The sequence below is a fragment of the Prunus mume genome, linkage group LG4, assembly GCF_029339155.1.
Source record: "Prunus mume cultivar Tortuosa linkage group LG4, ASM2933915v1, whole genome shotgun sequence".
Taxonomy (NCBI): domain Eukaryota; kingdom Viridiplantae; phylum Streptophyta; class Magnoliopsida; order Rosales; family Rosaceae; genus Prunus; species Prunus mume.
In genome coordinates, this window is record NC_142701.1 from 17,242,253 (window position 1) to 17,266,213 (window position 23,961).

The 23,961-nt window shown below is 37.0% G+C and overlaps 1 pseudogene; it reads right to left on the reverse strand.

The window, feature by feature from the left end:
• Positions 1-15,157: 15,157 nt before the first annotated feature.
• LOC103330406 (histone acetyltransferase type B catalytic subunit-like) lies at positions 15,158-22,255 on the reverse strand (annotated as a pseudogene).
• Positions 22,256-23,961: the final 1,706 nt, after the last annotated feature.

The window sequence follows — 23,961 nt, forward strand, 5'->3', positions numbered from 1 at the left end:
TTCTGAGACAATAAAATTAAATTTATGAAGAGAAGAGAAAGGAGTAAAGGACATATGGCCACAGACAAAAGGAGATGAACAAAACGAACATACTGCGGAAATTTTCTGTTTATACAAAGATAGCCGAATGGCTATACTGTTTGAAAGTATTCTATTTAAATGGTATAGCCGCCCGGCTTACGGCTAAACGATTCTATTTATAGCATATAGCCGGTGGCACTACGTTTAAATATTCTATTTATAGAGTTTAGCCGAACGGCTATACTTATAATATTCTATTCAACAGTATAGCGAGCGGTTATACTATTTAAATATTCAATTTATTTAAAATTATAGCGAGCGAACATCTTGTTTTGAATATAATATTTAATGAGTATAGCCAGTAGCATACCATTTAAATATAATAATTAAATAATACAGCCATGAATATACTCTTCAAATATTAGAATGGCCATTTCCCCAAGTGCTTAAAGCATGGAAGATAGCTTTTTCAGTATTTCTCGGACCTTCCCACGCTTGGACGCCTCATCTTTTGCAGTCCTTCCTTTATCTAGCACATCAAAATGATTGTAATGTGACTAATAAATTCATAAAAGTAAAAAACAAAAAGAAATTTTCAGTGGAAAAACAGATGCAACAATAACTCAACAAGAAATTTTCATAATAATTAAATAATACAGCTGACTATACTCTTCAAATATTAGAATGGCCATTTCCCCAAGTGCTTAAAGCATGGAAGAAATTTCAGTTGAAAATAGATGCAACAATAACTCACCAGGTTTCTTTGCGGACTTCCCTCCATTTCACTGTACAACTATTGGCTGGCTCTACTTTTGCAGAATGATTAGAACCTCCATGGTCCTGGGAACAAAAACAAATGCAACAGCCAAAAAAAAATTGAAGAATAAGTTTCTAAAACAATTGGTCGAAAATGAAAAGAGAAACTGATTGGTACGTGGCATCGGAAACCGTCTCTGCGCTTCTTTTATGTTCTTAGCATCTACAGACTGCAATGTAGACACCTTGCTCATCGGAAAGCAAGCCTTCAAAGCAGTACAAAAATCTGAGACAACATAAGTGGAAATTTTGTATAAGATCGCTTATTGATGACCACATAATATAATACAAAACACTATCATATTTGTTTTCTGAGACAATAAAATTAAATTTATGAAGAGAAGAGAAAGGAGTAAAGGACATATGGCCAACAGACAAAAGGAGATGAACAAAACGAACATACTTGGAAATTTTCTGTTTATACAAAGATAGCCGAATGGCTATACTGCTTAAATATTCTATTTAAATGGTATAGCCGATCGCTGTACGGCTAAACGATTCTATTTATAGCATATAGCCGGTGGCACTACGTTTAAATATTCTATTTATAGAGTTTAGCCGAACGGCTATACTTATAATATTCTATTCAAGCGAGTATAGCTTAGCGGTTATACTATTTAAATATTCAATTTATTTAAAATTATAGCCAGTATCGTTTGAATATAATATTTAATGAGTATAGCAAGTGGCATACCATTAAATATAATAATTAAATAATACAGCCGCGAATATACTCTTCAAATATTAGAATGGCCATTTCCAAGTGCTTAAAGCATGGAAGATAGCTTTTCAAGATTTCTCGGACCTTCCCACGCTTGGGCGCCTCATCTTTTGCAGTCCTTCCTTTATCTAGCACATCAAAATGATTGTAATGTGACTAATAAATTCATAAAAGTAAAAAACAAAAAGAAATTTTCAGTGGAAAAACAGATGCAACAATAACTCAACAAGAAATTTTCATAATAATTAAATAATACAGCCGCGACTATACTCTTCAAATATTAGAATGGCCATTTCCCCAAGTGCTTAAAGCATGGAAGAAATTTCCAGTTGAAAAATAGATGCAACAATAACTCACAGGTTTCTTTGCGGACTTCCCAGTTTCCATTTCACCCAGTACAACTATTGGCTGGCTCTACTTTTGGAATGATTAGAACCTCCATGGTCCTGGGAACAAAAACAAATGCAACAGCCAAAAAAAAATTGAAGAATAAGTTTCTAAAACAATTGGTCGAAAATGAAAAGAGAAACTGATTGAGTACCGTGGCATCGAAACCGTCTCTGCGCTTCTTTTATGTTCTTAGCATCTACAGACTGCAATGTAGACACCTTGCTCATCGGAAAGCAAGCCTTCAAAGTACAAAAAATCGAGACAACATAAGTGGAAATTTTGTATAAGATCAGTTATTGATGACCACATAATATAATACAAAACACTATCATATTTGTTTTTCGAGACAATAAAATTAAATTTATGAAGAGAAGAGAAAGGAGTAAAGGACATATGGCCAACAGACAAAAGGAGATGAACAAAACGAACATACTGCGGAAATTTTCTGTTTATACAGTATAGCCGAATGGCTATACTGTTTGAAAGTATTCTATTTAAATGGTATAGCCGACCGGCTGTACGGCTAAACGATTCTATTTATAGCATATAGCCGGTGGCACTACGTTTAAATATTCTATTTATAGAGTTTAGCCGAACGGCTATACTTATAATATTCTATTCAACGAGTATATCCGAGCGGTTATACTATTTAAATATTCGAATTTATTTAAAATTATAGCCGAACGGCTGTACTGTTTGAATATAATATTTAATGAGTATAGCCGAGTGGCAGTACCATTTAAATATAATAATTAAATAATACAGCCGCGAATATACTCTTCAAATATTAGAATGGCCATTTCCCCAAGTGCTTAAAGCATGGAAGATAGCTTTTTCAGTATTTCTCGGACCTTCCCACGTTTGGACGCCTCATCTTTTGCAGTCCTTCCTTTATCTAGCACATCAAAATGATTGTAATGTGACTAATAAATTCATAAAAGTAAAAACCAAAAAGAAATTTTCAGTGGAAAAACAGATGCAACAATAACTCAACAAGAAATTTTCATAATAATTAAATAATACAGCCGCGACTATACTCTTCAAATATTAGAATGGCCATTTCCCCAAGTGCTTAAATCATGGAAGAAATTTCCAGTTGAAAAATAGATGCAACAATAACTCACCAGGTTCCCCTTTCAGAATGATTAGAACCACCATGGTCCTAGGAACAAAAACAAATGCAACAGCCAAAAAAATTGAAGAATAAGTTTCTAAAACAATTAGTCCAAAATGAATAAGTTAAACACAATGTGAATTGATAATGTTACTGGTTAAAATGCATTCCTGGAAATTAATGAAGTCCTACCAGTGGGGATAACAGACAAGTCCAAATAAGGAAGTGATCTGCCTAAATGAGCTTTAGGATCAGCACTTGATAAAACTTGAGCTTCATCTCTTATCAATGCATGGGTTTTTCCTGGTTTACATAGAGTTGCAGCTTCAGAAGAGGAGTCTCAAGTATCACCACTTTTTCTTAAATGATCCATGCAAAGAACTTCAACATCCATTGCACTTTGAGCACTCTGGCCAAGTACTTCTCCAGCCTGTTGTAAGGTGTCACTGCCTGTCTTTTCCTCATCATGAAGTTGTTCTTCTTCATGCATCAAACTGTCCCGATGAATGAAGTAAGCAATTAAAATATAAGAAACCAATAAGTTCTGAAGTTAATGTCAACCAACAGTTTAGTTCAGCGGCAGCAGATCCAGCACGAGCATATGTAAAATCAAAGATCCGTAGCAAAGAAATTAGATCGGTGATTACAAATTACATATACAGAAATGAAGTATCAGGTTAAGAATGCACATAATAGTGGAGTCAGTCAGCCACTCGAGGGCAACTAAGCACTAACAATTATGTACCTTTTATTCTGACCTTGTTTTTATACATATGTATTATTATAGAATACATGTAAATGAGAATGTATTTTCCATGTCGCATCTTATTTTCTGTTTCTCATTTCACATGATTGTGTTTGTGCTCATAGGCAGATACATTATTTCCAAATTGACAAAAGATAGGCTTCATATTACATACCTCTCTGGAGTGCTTCAAATCTGCTTCATGATCTACTGAGCAGTTTTCAGGGGAAGTTTCTTCATAAGAACTGGTATTAGTACAAACATTATTATTCAATTTGGTTATCAATGAGCAGCTATTTTCCACGGGCAGTGATTTCCTTTGTATATTAGACTCATCCATATCCTTTTTTCTTTTATTCCTTCGGCAGAAAGTAATCAATGGGGTTGTCAACTTGTTTCATGCAAGCTGAATGACCACCTAATTTATCTAACTTATTTCTAGAGAATGAATCAGTGTCTTCTAAGTTTAATGTATTCAATCTTGGCGAGCTACCATCACATTCAGAGCTGCTTTTTCTTTCAAACGCTGCTGCTGCTGCTGATGATGATTTTTGTCTTACAAAATCAAGCTATGACACCTGGACTAAATTACAACTAAGCGGAAATCACCAATTGAGAAACTAACCTCCCTCCAAGCACTTATTATCACAACCAATGCTCCAGTATTAGCATTTGAAGATGAGCCTACTTTCTTGCCACTAGACTTATTCCCATATGCATCCCTTTGGGAAGGAAACCTCATCAAGACTTGTCGGAACGGTTTTAATTGGTATTTGTCTTGTGCCGGACACTTCAATGTGTTTCTTTTCCTTATGGGGCTTATCTAGGCATTGGAGATGATACGACTGAAGGCATTTTCCACAGTGCTTCAGGTTACCCCCAACACAGCACACAAAACAACATGGCATACCTGCAAGAAAAAGAGGCAGGTGAGACAGAAAATAGCAACGACCTTAAAAATAAATTATAGGTCTAAGACAACTAAGAGAAGATCTTCACAGAAACCTAAATTAAAGAACCAAATCTAAATGTTCATCTCAACTAGATACGCTTTCAAGGGTCGGTTGAATAGGGCACATTCTGGTGTTATCTGGTAATCCCTTAAAACCTTTTTCTTTTCAGTATTTTTTTTCAAGAACAAAATTATTAGAGGAAAAATAGGGAAGGATGGATTATTAAATTATCTACATAAAGATGATTGACATACAACATATATCCCTATGAAACAAACTACAAAAAGTGAACAGGTTCCAACTTTCTAAAATCTCACCGTAGAATTTCTGTTGTAATTTTCTGATGAATGCTTATCAATCACCAGACCGTAGTACTGTCTGGTGGTTTGCTTAAAGAAGTATCATCGGGAGCAACAAAAAGTGAATTACGGCACTCATGTCCCTGTACATGATCTGTTCTTGATTGCCGCTTTCGCTTATACGTTAGCAACACTTTGCTTCCTGACACTTAAGCTTTCAAAAAGAAATCTTGCTGCAATTCCAAACACTTGGACCGCATTTTTCACATGAAATTTGTATTTATTCCACTATATGTTCAGTCTCATTTCAACACAGAAAAACCTGCATATGTTAAGGAAGAATATCCAATTAACTAAACAGCAAGTCATGAGTCATATAGTTAATACAGTTATGAGTAGCAACACAATGATAGCTGAAGGGCAAAAGACGGATTTCGACTACTCTGAAATAGTGAATCACTATTACGAGGAATGCGGCAAACAAAAATTGTACTAACATTCTCCACCTAAAACACAGGCAGTGAGGTACAAGCAGAAATGCCATTTGCATATTAAAGAATAAGCAAAGCAAGAGAAGCTTCCATTCATAGAAATGTTTAAACTTCAGAATCAATATGAATTCAAGTAGCCTAACGCATGCCATTCACAGAACCTTGTTATTGGCAAGACCATAGAAACTCCATGATAGGACAACTTCATCATTTCCTTCCACAGAAGACAGACACCAAGTCAGCAAATTTTGTATTTTTTTTCTTCTGCGCCATGTCGTCAGTGCGAAGAGAGAAGAATATAAGGCGCGAAACAGGGAGAGGAATGGAATTGGATGAATTAAGAGTCACATGATCTCTTCTTCTATGGACCTGACTTGTGCTTCACTGCTTCGGCTTCCCAATCTCAAGCTCAAATTTGCAGCTAAATTTTTTCAATTTCGGGTTTCAGACTTTCAGTCAATCGCAGTGTTTGAAAAGTCGGCCTAGGCGGGCGCTAGGCGGCTAGGCGGTGGCTAGGCGGGCGCTAGGCGGCTAGGCGGTCCCAAGGCGGTCCCTAGGCGGCTAGGTAGTAGCTAGGTGGGCGCCTAGGCGGGTTGGGTCTTTTTTCGGCGCCGAACCCGGAGGACGAAGCAGCGACTGCGAGAGAAAGTTCCGTCCACTGCGAGTGCAAGCTTCGTGTTGTTCGAATATATTTATAGAGTATAGCCGCGCGGCTGTACTCTTAAAATATTCGAATCTAATTAGAAAGTATAGCCGTACGGCTGTACGTCTATAATTTCTATTTATACAGTGGAGACTTGCGGCTATAATGGTAAAATATTGTATTTAAAGTTGATCGGCTATACTGTTAATATATTGTATTTAGAGAGTATAGCCGAGCGGGTATACTGTTATAATATCTATTTGTGCATGCATTAAAATAAATAAAAGGCCCTGTAGCTAATGTATTAATAGCCTGAAGTGTAACATGCATCACTATAGGAAGATGCAGGACAAAGTCCTTCCATGTTTTTCCCCCTCATATTGGTTGCGCCTATGTGGTTTAACTTCTATATCTGTCCAGTTGCAGGAATTGACAAATAATGCAGCAGAGTATGCTCGGTTATGGATAAGGCGGGCTAAAAGAGCAACACGTCAAGGTAAAATGCTCAGGAATGACATCAATTGAATGAACTCGGAATTTACCTTCTTTTTATTTTTTATTATTTTTTTGTAATGGGTTATCTCCATAAGTTAAATCTCTTAGTCCTCTATAATAGGTATTTGGATGACCATTAAGAATATCCTGAATCAGATTTTCCATTATTTTGGGTGAATACTGCCTGACTGATATTACTACCTTCAATTTATTTCAAAACTCTTTTCTTCGTTGTCTCATTAGACTATTTTGTATCCAATTTTTCATCTGCAGAGAATACAACGCAAACTTATATATCTCATAGCAGAAGGGAAGGGTTGTCAAGTGCAATGAGAAAAAACTGTCATTGGGTTTAGTTCATAATTACGATGGATACATTTTAGAAAGTAAATTATTACACAGGCAATTTTATACCCAAAATGTTGGTGTATCCCTATTTTTTGTTGTTGTATTTATGGGTTTAACACGTATTATTTCTTATAGATAAAATCCATTTTTTATTCTTGCCTAATGGGTTAGTAGCTGGAAATCATTAGAATGTGAGGTATTGGAAAGAATTTAAATTCTCATTCCTCAATATCACTGGTATAAATAAAATAATTGAAGAAATAACTCTATCCTAATTAGCAAAAGTGGTATTTTAAGCCCTAAACCCTAAAATAACATTGACAAAATTGTATATTTAAAGGGTATAGCTGGGCTGTTATACTATTTAAATATATTATTTTAAAGGTATAGTCGTGCGGCTACACTCTTTGAATACATCTGAATATTTTAAAGGTATAGCCGTTCGGCTATACGCTTTAAATTCATTCGAATCGAACACAAAGCTTGCACTCGCAGTCACACGGCCATTTCGCTTACAAGCTTCAAAGACTCGGTCTTGAGCCTCTCTCTCTCTCAACTCAAGCTTCGATTTTTTTTCTTTCGTTTCGGCTGATGCGTTGATTGGATTGGACTGGACTCTCTATGAAAACAATCAAATGTCATTCAGCTATTGAAATCTCCACTAAGATAACAACTTTGATGCTATAAGGGAGTTTGGCGGCCTGGGCGGTTCTAGGCGGCCTGGGCGAGTCTGGGCGTCCCTTTTTTTCCAAATGAAGAGAGACGAAGCTTGCACTCGCACAGGAATGTGGTGCGCGAGTGAAAAGAAGAGACAGAGAAATGAACACGAAGCCTGCACTCACAATCCAATCTTCAAAATTCAAATACTCGATCTTGGGCCTCTCTCTCAACTCATGCTTGGATTTTTTTTTTCTTCGGTTTCGGCTGCTGCGTTGATTCGATTTTTTTTTGGGTGCTTTTCTGTTATTGAAGTTGGCAATGTCAGATGATCCAAGGCAGTTTCTTAGTATGCCAGAAGAAGCCCAGCAGATGGTTCTTTAACTTGAGGCACAGCTTGCAGTTTGGCATTGGATTACACCATGCCGGTCTGAATGACAAAGATAGATCTCTGGTTGAGGAGCTTTTTGCAAACAACAAGATTCAGGAAGGCAAAGAGAATATAAAAAGATAATTTTCTTACTCTATATACTGATTAGGCATATGTATTAAATTATAGGTATTGGTTTGTACCAGTACATTGGCATGGGGTGTAAACCTTCCAGGTCATCATCTGTTCATTATTGAGGTAAGGCAAAATTTGTGCGGTATCTTTTTCATTTGGTTCCTATATTTACAAATGTTTCTAGCAGGAGTATATTGCAGCAGCTGTTCTTCAGGACAAATTTACATAAGTGTTGATTCTCTTGCAGGGAACAGAATATTATGATGGGAAAACAAAGAGATATGTTGATTTTCCAATATCAATCACAGATATATTGCAAATGATGGTTTTGGTCACACATGACTATATAGAATACAAAATGGAAAGAAAGAAATATGTGAATCAGATTACATGCTTTTCTCCATTTATAATCAACAGTTGCTCAGATTCTACAAGAAAGATGAGAATAGATGTCCATCACAATCCGCCCGCCAAACAATCAATAACACACAAATCATATTACTTTCTGAATATTTGCCTAAAATATTAATACTAGGAATCAGGTTGTTTGGGGTTCTTTAACCTGAGTCTCAAAATAATTAAAAATAGTGGCTATACTCGTTAAAAATTAAATATAAATAGGGTATAGCCGTGAGTCTCAAGTATCAGTGGGAGCTGCCTTCGGGGTAGGCCAGTCCACAGTTTCTCAGGTGACTTGGAGATTCATTGAAGCATTGGAAGAACGTGCCAAGCACCATCTCAAGTGGCATGATTCCAACAGAATGGAAGAAATAAAGTCCAAACTTGAAGAAGCCTTTGGATTGCCCAATTGTTGTGGAGCCATAAATGGTACACACTGTTATTATTTGAAAGGATTTTAAATTTTAAAACATTTTATTTTCTGTTTTAATTTTTGGCTGTTTTATTTATTTATTATAGGAGTTACAAATTGTTTAATTTTCAGTTTTTATTTTCTATTCATTGCCACCAACTTTTCTGGATAAATGTGTCTGGAGGTTACGAGTTTTGGATGCCTATAAAAGGCCTCTCTTCCTTCACATTTCAATACACTACAATCAGATTTCTCTATTCTCATACTTTCATATATTCCATACTTTCTATATTATTTTTGGGCAACGGTTCTGTGGCTTGGAGATTTCTATCCGACTGTGAATGTGCTCATAGTGGACCTTAAGCCTGTGTATTGGGGTCGTATCTTGGAGTCTTGTAGACCGTCATTACCTGCACATAGGGAGGCTACAAAGGCTTTAGGACAGCGTCTTTGACGTGCTTTCACTATACCATGCTTGCTTTCTTAATCTTGTCTTTTATTTATTTGTCTCTTTATTTTACTTTACTGTTTAATCTTTGTTTTATATATTATTTATATCTAAAAGTTTTGTACATAGGAATTTTATAGAAAAGGAAAATATATTTTCTTTTAATTACAAAAGTTTTTACAAAAGAAGGAAAAACCACAATTTTTAATAACAATCTAAAGCCTTTGTATGTTAAAATTATTCTTACCGTATTTGTTGTTGCTGTAAGTTTCTCCAAATAGTAAATACTCTCTGTCTTCATTAGCTGCGTTTTTCCTATTATTGCTTGTCTATAAGTTTTTCAAAACTACAGCTTTAAAGTCCAAAGTTAAGGTTTTTCAATTAAAAAAAAAAGGTCAGAAACACTTTTTCACAGTCAAGGCTTTAAAGTCAACTTTAAAGAAAACCTTTTTACCAATATTAAACCTCTAACCTAATTGGTCTGCACTTTTGTTTAAAAAAAAAATTATAAAAGTTATTATTAAAAACCTTATGTACCATTGTTGGAAAGTTTTAGTTACTCGTTTAAGTTTTGCTTGTGTTTTAATTGCTCACACGTTTTGTTTACCAACTTCAAACAAATTTCAAAATCTTAATAAAATTAGTTTTAAAAGTCAATTAAGTACATCAGATTTTGTAACCGTTAGATATTTTGTCATAAACTTGGCACGTTTGTTTCTTTAAGTTATTGTTTGTCTACCAATTGTTTGATTATTATTCAATCTTAATTTCTATTACATTTAAATTTCAGATTTTATTGCTTCATTATTGTTCATTGGAATTGAGATGGATAGTGTAGAAACCAATAGTGTTAAACCAGGAAAATTTAATGGGACAAATTTTAAGAGGTGGCAAAGACAACTTAAACACTGGTTAACTGTTTTAGGGTTAGTTTCTGCCCTAGAAGATCAAACCACACCTGATAAAACTACTGAAACCACTTCTAAAACTAAGGAGAAGATGACAAAAGAAGAATTAGAATATCATTGCCATAATAGAATCCTTAGTGCTCTCTCTGATGATCTGTATGATGTTTATCAAGATACAAAAAATGCAAAAACTTTGTGGGATGAATTAGAAGCTGAATATGGGATAGAAGATGCGGGAATAGATCGTTTCACAATCTCAAACTTTAATAACTATATGATGGTTGAGAATAAAACTGTAAGTGAACAAATTCATGAGTACCAAGATTTTTTAAGGAAAATAGAACTTAAGGGTACTAAGTTTAGTGAAGAGTTTAAAGTCTCTTGTCTCATAGATAAATTACCCCCAAGTTGGTCAAACTTTGCAAAAACCCTTAGGCACAAACAAGGAGATTTAACCTTAACCCAAGTTTTAAACTCCCGTAGGATTGAAGAGAAACATAGATCAAGTAACAAGCCTAAGGAAGAAAAGACAAACGTGAACCTAGTGGAAAGTTCAAACAATAGGAATCGTTTCCAATCCAGAAGGAAATCTTTCAAGAGGACAAACAGAAATAGTCAACCCAACCATAATCAATTCAACCGAAACCAAAATCGACAGCACAATAGACCCCATAACAATTCCAATGGCAATAGGGATCAACCATGCTTCGTTTGTGGAAGAACAAATCATTGGGCCAAAGACTGTCATTACAAGAAGACCGAGCCCTACAAGCCCAAACCTAAGTGGAACAAAGGACAAAGTGGTCCTAAAGCCCAAGTGAATGTGTTGGTGGATCAAGATGAACCCAATCTAAGGTATAGTTTTAAGCCTCTAGTTAATGTCGCATATTTAAGTAATAGTGATTGGTGGTTAGATTCTGGGGCAAACGTACATGTGTGTTTTGTCAAACGATTTTTCAAAAATTACCAGAACTCAAGTGGAGGAAGTGTAACACTAGGAAACGACACCGTCGCACAAGTACGTGGAATAGGAGAAGTGGAATTGAAGATGACATATGGGAAGACTCTAACTCTCAAGGATGTGCGACATGTTCCTAAAGTGAGGACAAACCTTATCAGTGGATCGTCCTTAGTAAAACAAGGATACAAAATTGTAATGGAGTCGAATAGGATTGTTATTACTAGAAATGATGTCTTTATTGGAAAAGGATATGTTTGTGATGGATTGTTCAAAATAAATGTAGTTTTTGAAGATAATAAAATTTCTCCTCAAGATTTTAATGTTGAGTCTTGTTATGTATGGCATGGAAGGTTAGGACATGTAAGTTTGAGCAAAATCAAAACGTTAATGGATCTTGAGCTAATCCCTAAGTCTAACGTAGACCTTAAGCATAAATGTGAAGTGTGTGTTCAAACCAAACAAACTAGGAATTCTTTCAAACCTGTAGAGAGAAACACCCAAATCTTAGAGCTCATACATAGTGATGTGCATGATTCAAATAGGTCTCCTACTAGAGGTGGAAACAAGTACTTTGTGACATTTATTGATGACTTCTCTAGGTATTGCCATATTTATCTTATTAAGACAAAAGATGAGGTGTTTAATAAACTCAAGATTTATAAAAGTGAGGTAGAAAACCAATTGGAGAAAAAGATTAAAAGACTTAGATCTGATAGAGGTGGAGAGTATACTTCAAATGAGCTTGGAGTGTTTTGTGAAGAACATGGAATTATACATGAAGTTACTCCACCATATTCACCCTAATCTAATGGAGTGGCTGAAAGGAAAAATAGAACCCTGATGGATATGGTAAATTCTATGCTTCTTAGTAGTGGACTACTTGAGAATTTGTGGGGGAAGTAATGTTAACTGCTTGTTTCATACTTAATAGGATAACATTGAAGGATAATGAGAAAACTTCTTATGAGTTATGGAAAGGAAGATCACCTCATCTTAGAATCCTAAAAGTGTGGGGGTGTTTAGCTAAGGTACTCATACCCGATCCTAAGAGAAAGAAAATAGGTTCTATAACTATAGACGCAGTTTTCCTTGGTTATGCGAAAAATAGTAGTGCCAATAGATTCCTGGTGATTAACTCTGAAGTAAAGGAGGTTGCAAACAACACAGTTATGGAAGCAAGAGATGCTACATTCTTTGAAGATATTTTCCCGTACAAGACAAGAATTTCTAAGGAAGTACAAATAAGAGAGAAGTCTTCTAGCTTAACTACGATTGAAAATTTAGAATCTCAAGAACTTAGAAGAAGTAAAAGAGCGAGAGTTGATAAAAACTTTGGAGATGATTTTTATACCTTTCTAGTAGAAGGAGATCCCACAACTTATAAGGAAGCCATTATGTCTGTAGATGCACCATTCTGGAAAGAGGCTATAAATGATGAGTTTCAATCTATAATTCAAAATAACACATGGGTGTTAACAGATTTGCCTACTGGAAATAAAGCGATAGGGTGCAAGTGGGTGTTTAGGAAAAAGTTGAAACTAGATGGAAGTATTGATAAGTACAAAGCGAGATTAGTAGCTAAGGGTTTTACACAAAAGAAAAGGATAGATTATTTTGATACTTACTCACTTGTTTCTAGGATTACCACCATAAGGATTTTGATAGCTTTAGCATCTGTGGGTAATTTAGTGATTCATCAAATGGATGTGAAGACGACATTTTTAAATGGAGACTTAGATGAAGAGATCTATATGGAGCAACCAGAAGGATTCATAGTTAAGGGCCAAGAACACAAGGTGTGCAAGTTGGTTAAATCTTTATATGGCCTAAAGCAAGCTCCTAAGCAATGACATGAGAAATTTGACAAGGTGATACTAGATTATGATTTTAAGTTTAATGGTCATGATAAATGCGTTTACTATAAAGAGAATAATGGAGAACACGTAATCTTGTGCCTATATGTTGATGACATTTTGATCTTTGGGACGAATTTAGAGATTGTGAATGATGTGAAGTCATACCTATCTAGGAATTTTGACATTAAAGATATGGGAGAAGCACATGTAATCTTAGGAATGAAAATTGAGAAGACAACACAAGGAATCTCTCTAAGTCAATCTAGTACTATTGAGAAGATGTTGAAGAAGTTCAATTACTTTGAGTGTAAGCCCACACCAACACCTTATGATCCCAATGTTCATTTAAAGAAAAATCAAGGTGAACCATTTTCTCAGCTGAAGTACTCCCAGATGATAGGTTCTTTGTTGTATATTGCAAATAAGACTAGGCCAGACATTGCTTATGCTGTTGGAAGATTAAGTAGGTATACACATAACCCAAGTATGGAACATTGGAATGCCTTGGAAAGAGTTTTCAAGTACTTAAGAGGAACAATGGATTATTCACTGTGCTATAAAGGATTTCCAAATGTAGTAGAAGGATATAGTGATGCAAATTGGATAACAGACAATGAAGAAGTGAAGTCTACTAGTGGTTACATTTTCTTATTGGGTGGAGCTACAATTTCATGTGGTTCGAAGAAGCAAACAATTATTTCTAGAAGTACTATGGAGTCTGAACTCATAGCTTTAGATACTACTTGAACTGAGGCTAAATGGATTAAGAGTTTATTGATGGATATGCCTCTGGTGGAGAAACCATTGCCTGCTTTATCTATTCATTGTGACTGCAAGGCTACAATAGATTTGGTGAAACAATCTCATATAAATAGGAAAATGAACAGGCACATACATGTGAGATATAAATCTGTGAAGAGCCTATTAAGTAAGAACATTGTGTCTTTGGAGTATGTGAAGTCAGAGAACAACATTGCTGACCAATTGACTAAAGGTCTTTCTAGGAGCAGAGTCCTGGAAATGTTGAGGGGGATGAGTTTAAGCCCATAAGGGAGTTACCTAGAAAGGTAACCCAACTTCTATGATTGGCGATCCCATGAAGGAAGTTCAATGGGTAGAAACAATCCATACTGCGTGACTCATTGAGCAATGTTTATATCATGTGGAGGCATCCCAGAGATGTCCTCATGCTCATCCCTATGACATCAGTGCTATATAATGTGACGTTAGGAAAGGAGTTATCCCTGAATGAGTTTCGAGGCGGGCAATCTCCCGCAGGGTGTAGGTCACATGTACTCTTGGAGAACTCACCTAAGTGAGAGACGTCGTGAGGCCGCGACTGTGAGAATTGGGCTATTCTCTAGCAACTCTCATGAGAATCAAGATTAGCACATGGCCATAAATAGCGCTACCTCGCTTCCAAGCCTCAACCAATACTATGTGTGGGTTATGTTGAAGTTTGGTTAAAGGTGCCGAGTTCAATACTGTGTACACTCAAGTTCCTCAAATGGAAACTATCATCACTAAGTGAAGGTTCAAGCCCGGAAGGCACCTACACCTATTGCATAGTATTATGTTGCCCATATGTATATTTTCTTTATATTTTACTATTTTAAAATTTTAAAACCCTTTGTGGGGGATTGTTATTATTTGAAAGGATTTTAAATTTTAAAACATTTTATTTTCTGTTTTAATTTTTGGTTGTTTTATTTATTTATTATAAGAGTTACAAATTGTTTAATTTTCAGTTTTTATTTTCTATTCATTGCCACCAACTTTTCTGGTTAAATGTGTCTGGAGGTTACGAGTCTTGGATGCCTATAAAAGGCCTTTCCTCCTTCACATTTCAATACACTACAATCAAATTTCTCTATTCTCATACTTTCATATATTCCATACTTTCTATATTATTTTTGGGCAACGGTTCTGTGGCTTGGAGATTTCTATCCGACTGTGAATGTGCTCATAGTGGACCTTAAGCCTGTGTATTAGGGTCGTATCTTGGAGTCTTGTAGACTGTCATTACCTGCACATAGGGAGGCTACAAAGGCTTTAGGACAGCGTCTTTAACGTGCTTTCACTATACCAGGCTTGCTTTCTTAATCTTGTCTTTTATTTATTTGTCTCTTTATTTTACTTTAATGTTTAATCTTTATTTTATATATTATTTATATCTAAAAGTTTTGTATAGGAATTTTATAGAAAAGGAAAATATATTTTCTTTTAATTACAAAAGTTTTTACAAAAGAAGGAAAAACCACAATTTTTAATAACACACACATCATTATGACCCTTCCTACCGTTCAAACATCAGACGATTGGTGTGACCTGGAGGACAACTACAGCATGCTCTTGCTTCCTTAGAGATCTCTAATTTCTCCACGCCCAATTCCTTCTCAACCAATGATTCTGAAGAGGAATATTTATTCTTGTGTTCCTTTAAAAGACTTTCTGGCTAGAAGACCATACACGATGGCATTGAAGCAAAGAACATAATTGCATTAACTCATGGGTGCGTTTCTAGTTTATGAGATGTGGCGTCTGCAAGCACATGCTTCTCAGGTGCTGTTGTACACACCTTCAAACAGATGATAGATGGAATATAGGCAGCCAGCTGATCTTGTAGCCTTGCTAAACGAAAATATGCCTGTCTAGCCGAGCGGCTACACCGTTGAAATATATTATATTTAAAGAGTTCAGCCGCTCGGCTATACCATTTAAATATTATTTAAATAGTATAGCCCAAAAAGGCTATACGAGCTTTACAAGTGCTGTTGTACACTCCTTCAAAGGTGACGGATGAACGAAAATCGGTGCAGGGAAAAAGGATGCCAGTATAGCCGATCGGCTATACCTTCTAAAAATATTATGTTTCAAGAGTACAGCCGTGCGGCTATACCATTTAAATATTATTTTAATAGTATAGCCGTTCGGCTATATATATATATATATATTTTTTTTTAAAGGCCAAAAATGGCTATACGAGCTTTATATTTTCCTCCCTGCCTGCCTCGCTTCACTGAATCACTTCCCATCAAAGTCTTCAAGTTCAAGGCCAAAAAAGAGGTGGGCAATTCCTCATTTGAGCTCTCATGAAGTCTCCCAAGAAATCAAAGAAAAGCAAGAAAGATAGGAAAATTGAAGAAAAACTTAAGCTTGGTTCCAGTCGAGCCTAAAGCCCCAGACTGGCTGGTGGGATAGTTTCTTCAACCCAAGGTTTTTCTTTTCACTAAGCTCAATCTTCAATTACTCTGCTTCCTGCTTTTTAGTGGAATGCATTCAGATTACTTGTAGTTTTAACTAAATTATCTTTATGTTTTGCTTATTTTGGAAAATCTATGATGCACATAAATCTAGAACAGGTGGTGGATTTTGTTTTGTAATGTTAAATTCGGTAATGATGTTCATAATTAGAGCTCAAAACCTATAAACGGTGCTTTTGTTCAGTTAGACTGTTGAAAAAAATCGCCCAGAGCTAGGCGGGTCCCTTTTTTTTTTCTTTTTTTCCCTGTAGCTAAATTATGAACTCGCTTCAATTTCTAATGGCCACTATACAAAAATTTGCTTTTGATTATGTGTTTTGCATCCTGAAAAGAGAAAGATGTGGTCGAAAAGTTATTACTAGAGGGAGCAATAGAGATTTTTGTTAGGAATCTGGTTTGGCCTAAGTTGGATGAGTAGTTGGAAATCCTGATTGAATCAGACTTGGGGAATATACAGACATAGAAACACATAGTCGGGCTTTGCTTGTTGTCATAGACTATGAAGCCGCAATTCACCTCTGGAAGGCTGACAAGTTTGACTTTGTTGTCTGCATGAGTGCCTATATCGACCCAGTAATTTAGCATGCAAAGGATCTCCTTATCTTCCCATTAATGAGTATATATCTTGTGCAAGTTTTTGTTCCAATATATGATACTTTACTTTGTATCAAATAGATATTACCTAAATTGACAAAGTGGATGTGAAAAAAGTAGGTGACTTGTTTTGTATTTGTAAACACGGATCCCATAACTTGATGCAAACTTGAAATAAAAATAAAAGTTACAGAGAATGAAAACGACATTGACATGTTAAAGGTAGCGTTAGCTGCTCAATTTCATTTGAAGTAATAAAGTTCTGCAAATATTCGAATAACAAAAGCTGGGATGCGAGTATAGAGCTCAAAGATTTACAGATAAGCCTCCGATATTCCAACCCACAAACCACTTTCACCCTACAGATTGCATCAATTGGTAAAGTACAAGGGCATCGCCAAAATCGAATTCCTTTATGATGCCTCAAAGCAATGATAGAGAGCTGCACAGACACTTTCTCGGCTATTGATTTGATCTCTTTCACTCTCTCATCAACTAACTGCTGGAGTTGCTCCTCCCGATTTGGTTGATTCTCATCTATCTCGAACAGACTAGCAGCTTCACCAGCTTGTGACCTGAACATCACAAATGACATCTCGGGTTCATAATTGCTTGGAACTTCAATCACTTGCTTCCCACCAGTCCCAGAATCTTTTCTCGATAAGATCTTCCTTCATGCGATTAGAAATAATTCCCACAAAATCATCCATATAGCTGTCCACATGATCAAGGCCGGGATAAAGGAAAACCTCCCAACACCAAGAAACTGTTTCTTGTTGATTTTCAAACTTTTCCGGACATCCTCAATAACTCTAGTGTCTGGCATGAGTCGAGGAGTGTGTCTTCTTCGACAATTTTCCTTGCTTTAGTTGTGAAACTGCTGAGCTGACTGCATGCTTGATTGGATCGAACTTATGAAGGCGCAGTACATCAACACAAGTGCGTACATGTTGAAAGTAATTCAATGGTTCTTCAACTGTTAGGTCATAGACGTTTTCAGATATTGCAACATCATTGAAAACCTCAAGAAGGTATCGTCCAAAACCCTTGTGTTGATAAGGAGGCAATACCAATATCTGCCATCAACAAGCAGGCTTGTTAAAACTCAACAGCACCAAGATTGCACAAAAAATGAAATTTATTTGAACTACTGAAGCACCAAGCTGTTTCTCTAGAGCATGCATAACTAGCAACTGATATATACAAGGAGCAAACCTGACCAATCCGCAATCGAGAACTATATATCAGGAGGATAATGGTAAAAACGATACACAGCTGTAAAACCAAGCAACATATTGTAGATTTCCCCCTGCTGATATGTTTTCTTCTGGATCAGGACATACAACTCCCAGCTTGGATCCACAACATCAATTGGACTGCTACCTAATTCAAAAAACAACAATTGATGTCATATTCTTACACTCCCCCTTCCCATCTTTTCTCCATAAAAATAAGAAAATAACAGAGTGTTCTCTGATGAAGTGAGATAGGTGATAAAATTACCATCAATAAGAAGAAGAACAAGAGGAATCAAGTGACTGTAAAGGTGTCCAGCATGCAATACAACCAAGCGAACAACCTGAAGTTGGCTATAGTATAGTACTTCCACGCGGCTATACTAGTTTTTTTCCTAATTTTATTTTAAACATAGTACAGCCGATCGGCTATACTCTATTTTTTAAATAGTATAGCCGGGCGGCTTTACTCGGTGTTTTTGTTAATTTTTTAAAATAGTATAGCCAATCGGCTATACTCGGTTTTTAAAAATATTCGATGAATCGGACTCGAACTCATCACTACGAACGCCTAGGGCACAGAGCAAGCCCGCCTGTGTTTTGAGCAGTTGTTCAAATATCGGCCTTGGCGCTAGGCGGGAGGACACCGACACCGGGGAGTTCGGGGCTAGGCGGCCTGGCTGTTCTAGGAGGCTCCTAGGCGGTGCTAAGGCGGCCTGGGCGTTCTAGGCGGCTCCTAGGCGGCTGGGATGTTCTAAGCGGTGCCTAGGCAGCCCGGGTCGTTCTAGGCGGCTCCTAGGAGGCCCGGGCGGTTCTAGGCGGCTCCTAGGCGGCCTGGGATGTTCTAGGCGGTGCCTAGGCGGCCTGGGTGGTTCTAGGCGGCTGGGCTGATCTAGGCGACGCCTAAGGGGCCTGGGCAGATCTAGGCGGCTGGGCGGTCCGAGCTCCAAGGCGGTCGTGTCCTTTTTTCTCCAAATGAAGACAGACGAACCTTGCTAGTGCGAAGGAGGAAAGGTGACATAAAATAAGGAAAGGCATAAGAAATGAGGGGTTTGTTTCGTGTGGAGTGAAAGGAAGAGATAGAAAACTGTGTTTCTATTGTTGAGAGAGTGAGAATTGGGAGACAAATGAAGAGGGAATGAGAGATTTATAATTCCTGGTGGTCTTGGTTGGAGTAAAGGAAAGGAAAGGATAAATTAGTCGTCAACACGCATGCAGGGAGAGGTCGGTTAGTGGAGGGAGGCGCATTGGCATTGCTCACCAATGCCTTTATGCTTTATTGATTTCTTTCTAGTACTAGAAGCCTAATGTTACTGTCTAATAAAGTCACATAGAAAATCCTTACATCTTCTGCTCTGCAACTACTTTTTTATTTATTTAAATATTTTGACTGTACAAGTGGCATAGCACTGTAGGGGAAGACACCTTCAACAATAATTAGTGTGGTATTCTGTAGCAATCCTCTTCAGGAATGTTTTCAAAATTTAGAGAGAATACAAGCTAATTTCACAGGGAGGAGAAGCCACAGAAAAGCATAACGCAGTGATGACTTTGATTGCACACTATGCTTAATATGAACCTGTCACAACTCCTTGTGGGCATGAAATCCTTGTGGGCATTTCATGCCTATTTCACCAATGGATCGAGGTGAGTGTTTTGTCACATCGATCCTATTCAACTGATCCTATTTAATTGTCGCATCGACATCGAATTATTGCTTTATGGTTTTCTATACCTGTTGCTTGTAATGGGCATGGCTGCGCATCCCCGTGAGTTCCACCTATTATAGATTGAGTCCGCATTCTCACTTTTACAGAGTATAACAATTAGCGGATTTGTGGTTCTAGATTTTGTCAGCGTGATATGTGCTTTTCCATCATCCATTCAAACGAATATACTGTGAAATTTTCTAAGAGTATAGCCGATCGGCTATACTGCTACAATATTCTATTCGAATGGTATAGCCGAGCCGCGGTACTTCTAAAAGTTTCTATGCAAATATTCTATTTATAGAGTGTAGCTGAGCGGCTATACCTTTATGGCACCTATTTAACTAGTATAGCTGCCCAGAATATCGTTAAATATTCTATTCAAAGCGTATAGCCAAGCGGTTATACGATTTGAATATAATATTTAATCAGATATAGCCGATCAAGGTACTATATTTCAATAATTAAATAATACAGCCGCGACCATACTCTTCAAATATTGGCAGTGGCCATTTCGTCAGGTGATTAAAGCATGGAGGGTAGATTTTTCTGTATTTCTCGGACCTTCTCACGTTTGGATGCCTCCTCTTTTGCAGTCCTTCCTTTATCTAGCACATCAAAATGATTGTAATGCGACTAATAAATTCATAAAGTAAAAAACAAAAAGAAATTTTCAGTGGAAAAACAGATGCAACGATAACTCACCAGGTTTCTTTGCAGACCTTCCAGTTCCCCTTTCACCTGTACAACCATTGGCTGGCCATACTTCTGCAGAATGATTAGAACCACCATGATCCTAGGAACAAAAACAAATGCAACAGCCAAAAAAAATTGAAGAATAAGTTTCTAAAACAATTAGTCCAAAATGAATAAGTTAAACACAATGTGAATTGATAATGTTACTGGTTCAAATGCATTCCTGGAAATTAATGAAGTCCTACCAGTGGGGATAACAGACAAGTCGAAATAAGGAAGTGATCACCTAAATGAGGGGTTTCTGTTGCTTTAGGATCAGCACTTGATAAAACTTGAGCTTCATCTCTTATCAATGCATGGGTTTTTCCTGGTTTACATAGAGTTGCAGCTTCGGAAGAGGAGTCTCTAGTATCACTAATTTTTCTTAAATGATCCATGCAAAGAACTTCAACATCCATTGCACTTTGAGCACTCTGGCCAAGTACTTCTCCACTGTTGTAAGGTGTCACTGCCTCTTTTCCTCATCATGAAGTTGTTCTTCTTCATGCATCAAACTGTCCCGATGAATGAAGTAAGCAATTAAAATATAAGAAACCAATAAGTTCTGAAGTTAATGTGAACCAGCAGTTTAGTTCAGCAGCAGCAGATCCAGCACGAGCATATGTAAAATCAATGATCCGTTGTAAAGAAATTAGATCGGTGATTACAAATTGTTAGAGTTCTTAGTTTGTATATGTATTTTCCGATTTAGGAAGAGATGTATTTTCTGGAGATTTCAGCTAGAGAGAATGAAGAGAAAAATGAGGAAGGCACTGTTCTATTGAATTCTTACAATCAGCAGCTTACATAGTGTGATCTGACGTAGAGAGAAATGTGATTCTCTTCTAACAGAATTACAACTGTCACCCTATTAGGTGCTTACACGTGTCATACCAAATCTAAGCTAGAGAATCCACCTAGACTATGATCTAATGGTTCTCATTACATCATTTAAAATAGACAGAACAAAAAATAGAAAATTACTCTGCTCTAACAAATCAAGCAGAATCGAACAAAAGAATCGAACAACTCGCATGTAATCGACGAATCAGCAGAATCGATTAAATCAGCAGAGAAAATCAGCGTAATGTGATTATATTTCAACACTCCCTTCTAATCCTTTAGCTGATTTCACTCCAAGCAAGCTTCTCAACCTCACAAACCGATCCTTAGGCAGAGCCTTAGTCAAAATGTCGCTATCCGATCTTCGCCTTGCAAGACACCCGATTTCTTTTGCTTGAATGGCTTCCCTTATGAAATGAAATTTCCTGCTGATGTGCCTTGTCTTTTGGTGATGAACTGGATTCCTTGCCATTGCAATTGCAGAGGTGTTGTCACATAGAATTGGAGTCCCTTCTACCTGTTCTTCACCAAAATCTTCAAGCACAAATCTAAGCCACTTAGCTTGTGAAGTTGCTTCTGCAGCGCTCACATACTCAGCTTCGGCTGTAGATAAAGCAACTGTGTTTTGCTTGATGGAAGCCCAAGAGAACATGCCTGAGCCTAGTGTGAAGGCATATCCTGAGGTGCTCCTCATATCATCCTCACTCCCACCACCACTGTCACAATACCCAATTAGAGTAGCTGTTTTCCCTTTTCAAACTCAATTCCAAAATCTAATGTGCCTTGTATGTATCTCAGCACCCTTTTAGCAGTTCCCATGTGTTTCTTTGAGGGTTTGTGCATAAACCTAGCAAGCAAGCTAGATGCAAACATGACATCTGGTCTTGTGGCAGTCAGATAAAGCAGACTCTACAACTGTCAATTCATTTTCATCTGCTGCTTCACTTCCATCTTCTCTACACAATTTCTCATTCACCACTAATGGAATTGCCACTGACTTGCAATCTCTCATTCCAAACTTCTCAAGAATTTTCATGGCATATTTCTTTTGATGAATGAAAATATGCTTATCAGTTTGTTCCACTCCATGCCAAGAAAATGGTGCAACATACCCAAGTCATCTCATAGTGTTGCATCATATCTTGTTTAAACTCTTCAAGCATTTTAGGACAGCTTCCAGTATATATAATGTCATCTACATAGAGTGAGACAATGATAATACCTGAGGTGTCACTTGTTTTGATATAGAGAGTAGCTTCACTTAAGCTCTTCTTAAAACCTGCAGTGTTGAAATAAGGCATCTATTTCATCATACCAGGCCCTTGGGGCTTGTTTCAGTCCATATAGAGCCTTGTTCAACCTGTACACCTTGGTTTCCTTGCTCTCTTGTACATATCCTTGAGGTTGTTCAACATAAACTTCCTCCTTTAGAATGCCATTGAGAAAGGCAGACTTCACATCCAGTTGAAATAGGTTCCATTCCTTTTGTGCTGCAAGAGCAATCAAAGTCCTAATGGTGTCTAGCCTTGCCACAGGGGCAAAAGTCTCATTGTAATCAATACCGGGCTTTTGTGAGTAGCCTTTAGCCACTAAACGAGCCTTGTTTTTCTGCACAGTACCATCTAGGTTCAGTTTAGTCTTGTAGACCCACTTAACACCAATCACAGGTTTAGCAAATGGTCTCTCGACAAGTTTCCAAGTGTCATTTTTTTCTATCATTTCCAGTTCAGCTTCCATTGCCTTTCTCCATGACTCATCTTGAGTTGCATCTTCATAATTTTCAGGTTCCACAATACACACATTACATTCAGCCATGATTTCACTTACACTTCTCCATTTCTTTGGTGTGTGATCAAAGAAATGAGAACTTTCACCCATGCCTTCATCTTGCAGAGTGGTATCTTCAACTATTTGAGTTTGTGTATCCAAGCTTTGACTTGGTTCAGCTCGTAATGTGACTTCTTCATTCATTTGCAGTGATGTATCCAAGCTTTGACTTGGTTCACAGCTTTGATTCTCAGTAGGCAAAGGGACTACCATCTCTTCTTCATTTGTATTTTCCCACTTCCATAAACCATTTTCATCAAATTGCACATCTCTGGACAGAATTATCTTCCTAGTACTTGGATCAAACAGCCTATATCCCTTTTCACAGAGACCATAGCCTACAAAAATACACTTGTGACTGTTTTCTTCAAGCTTATGCCTCAATGCTGAAGGAATAAGCACATGACAAGGTGATCCAAATATTTTTAAATGGGCAATTCCTGGTTTTCAGCCAAGTATAAGCTTCAAATGGTGTTATCTTGTTAAGAGCCTTGGTAGGACATCTATTTAGCAAATAGACTGCTGTATTTACAGCTTCTGCCCAAAACTCATAGGGAACACCTTTCTCATGCA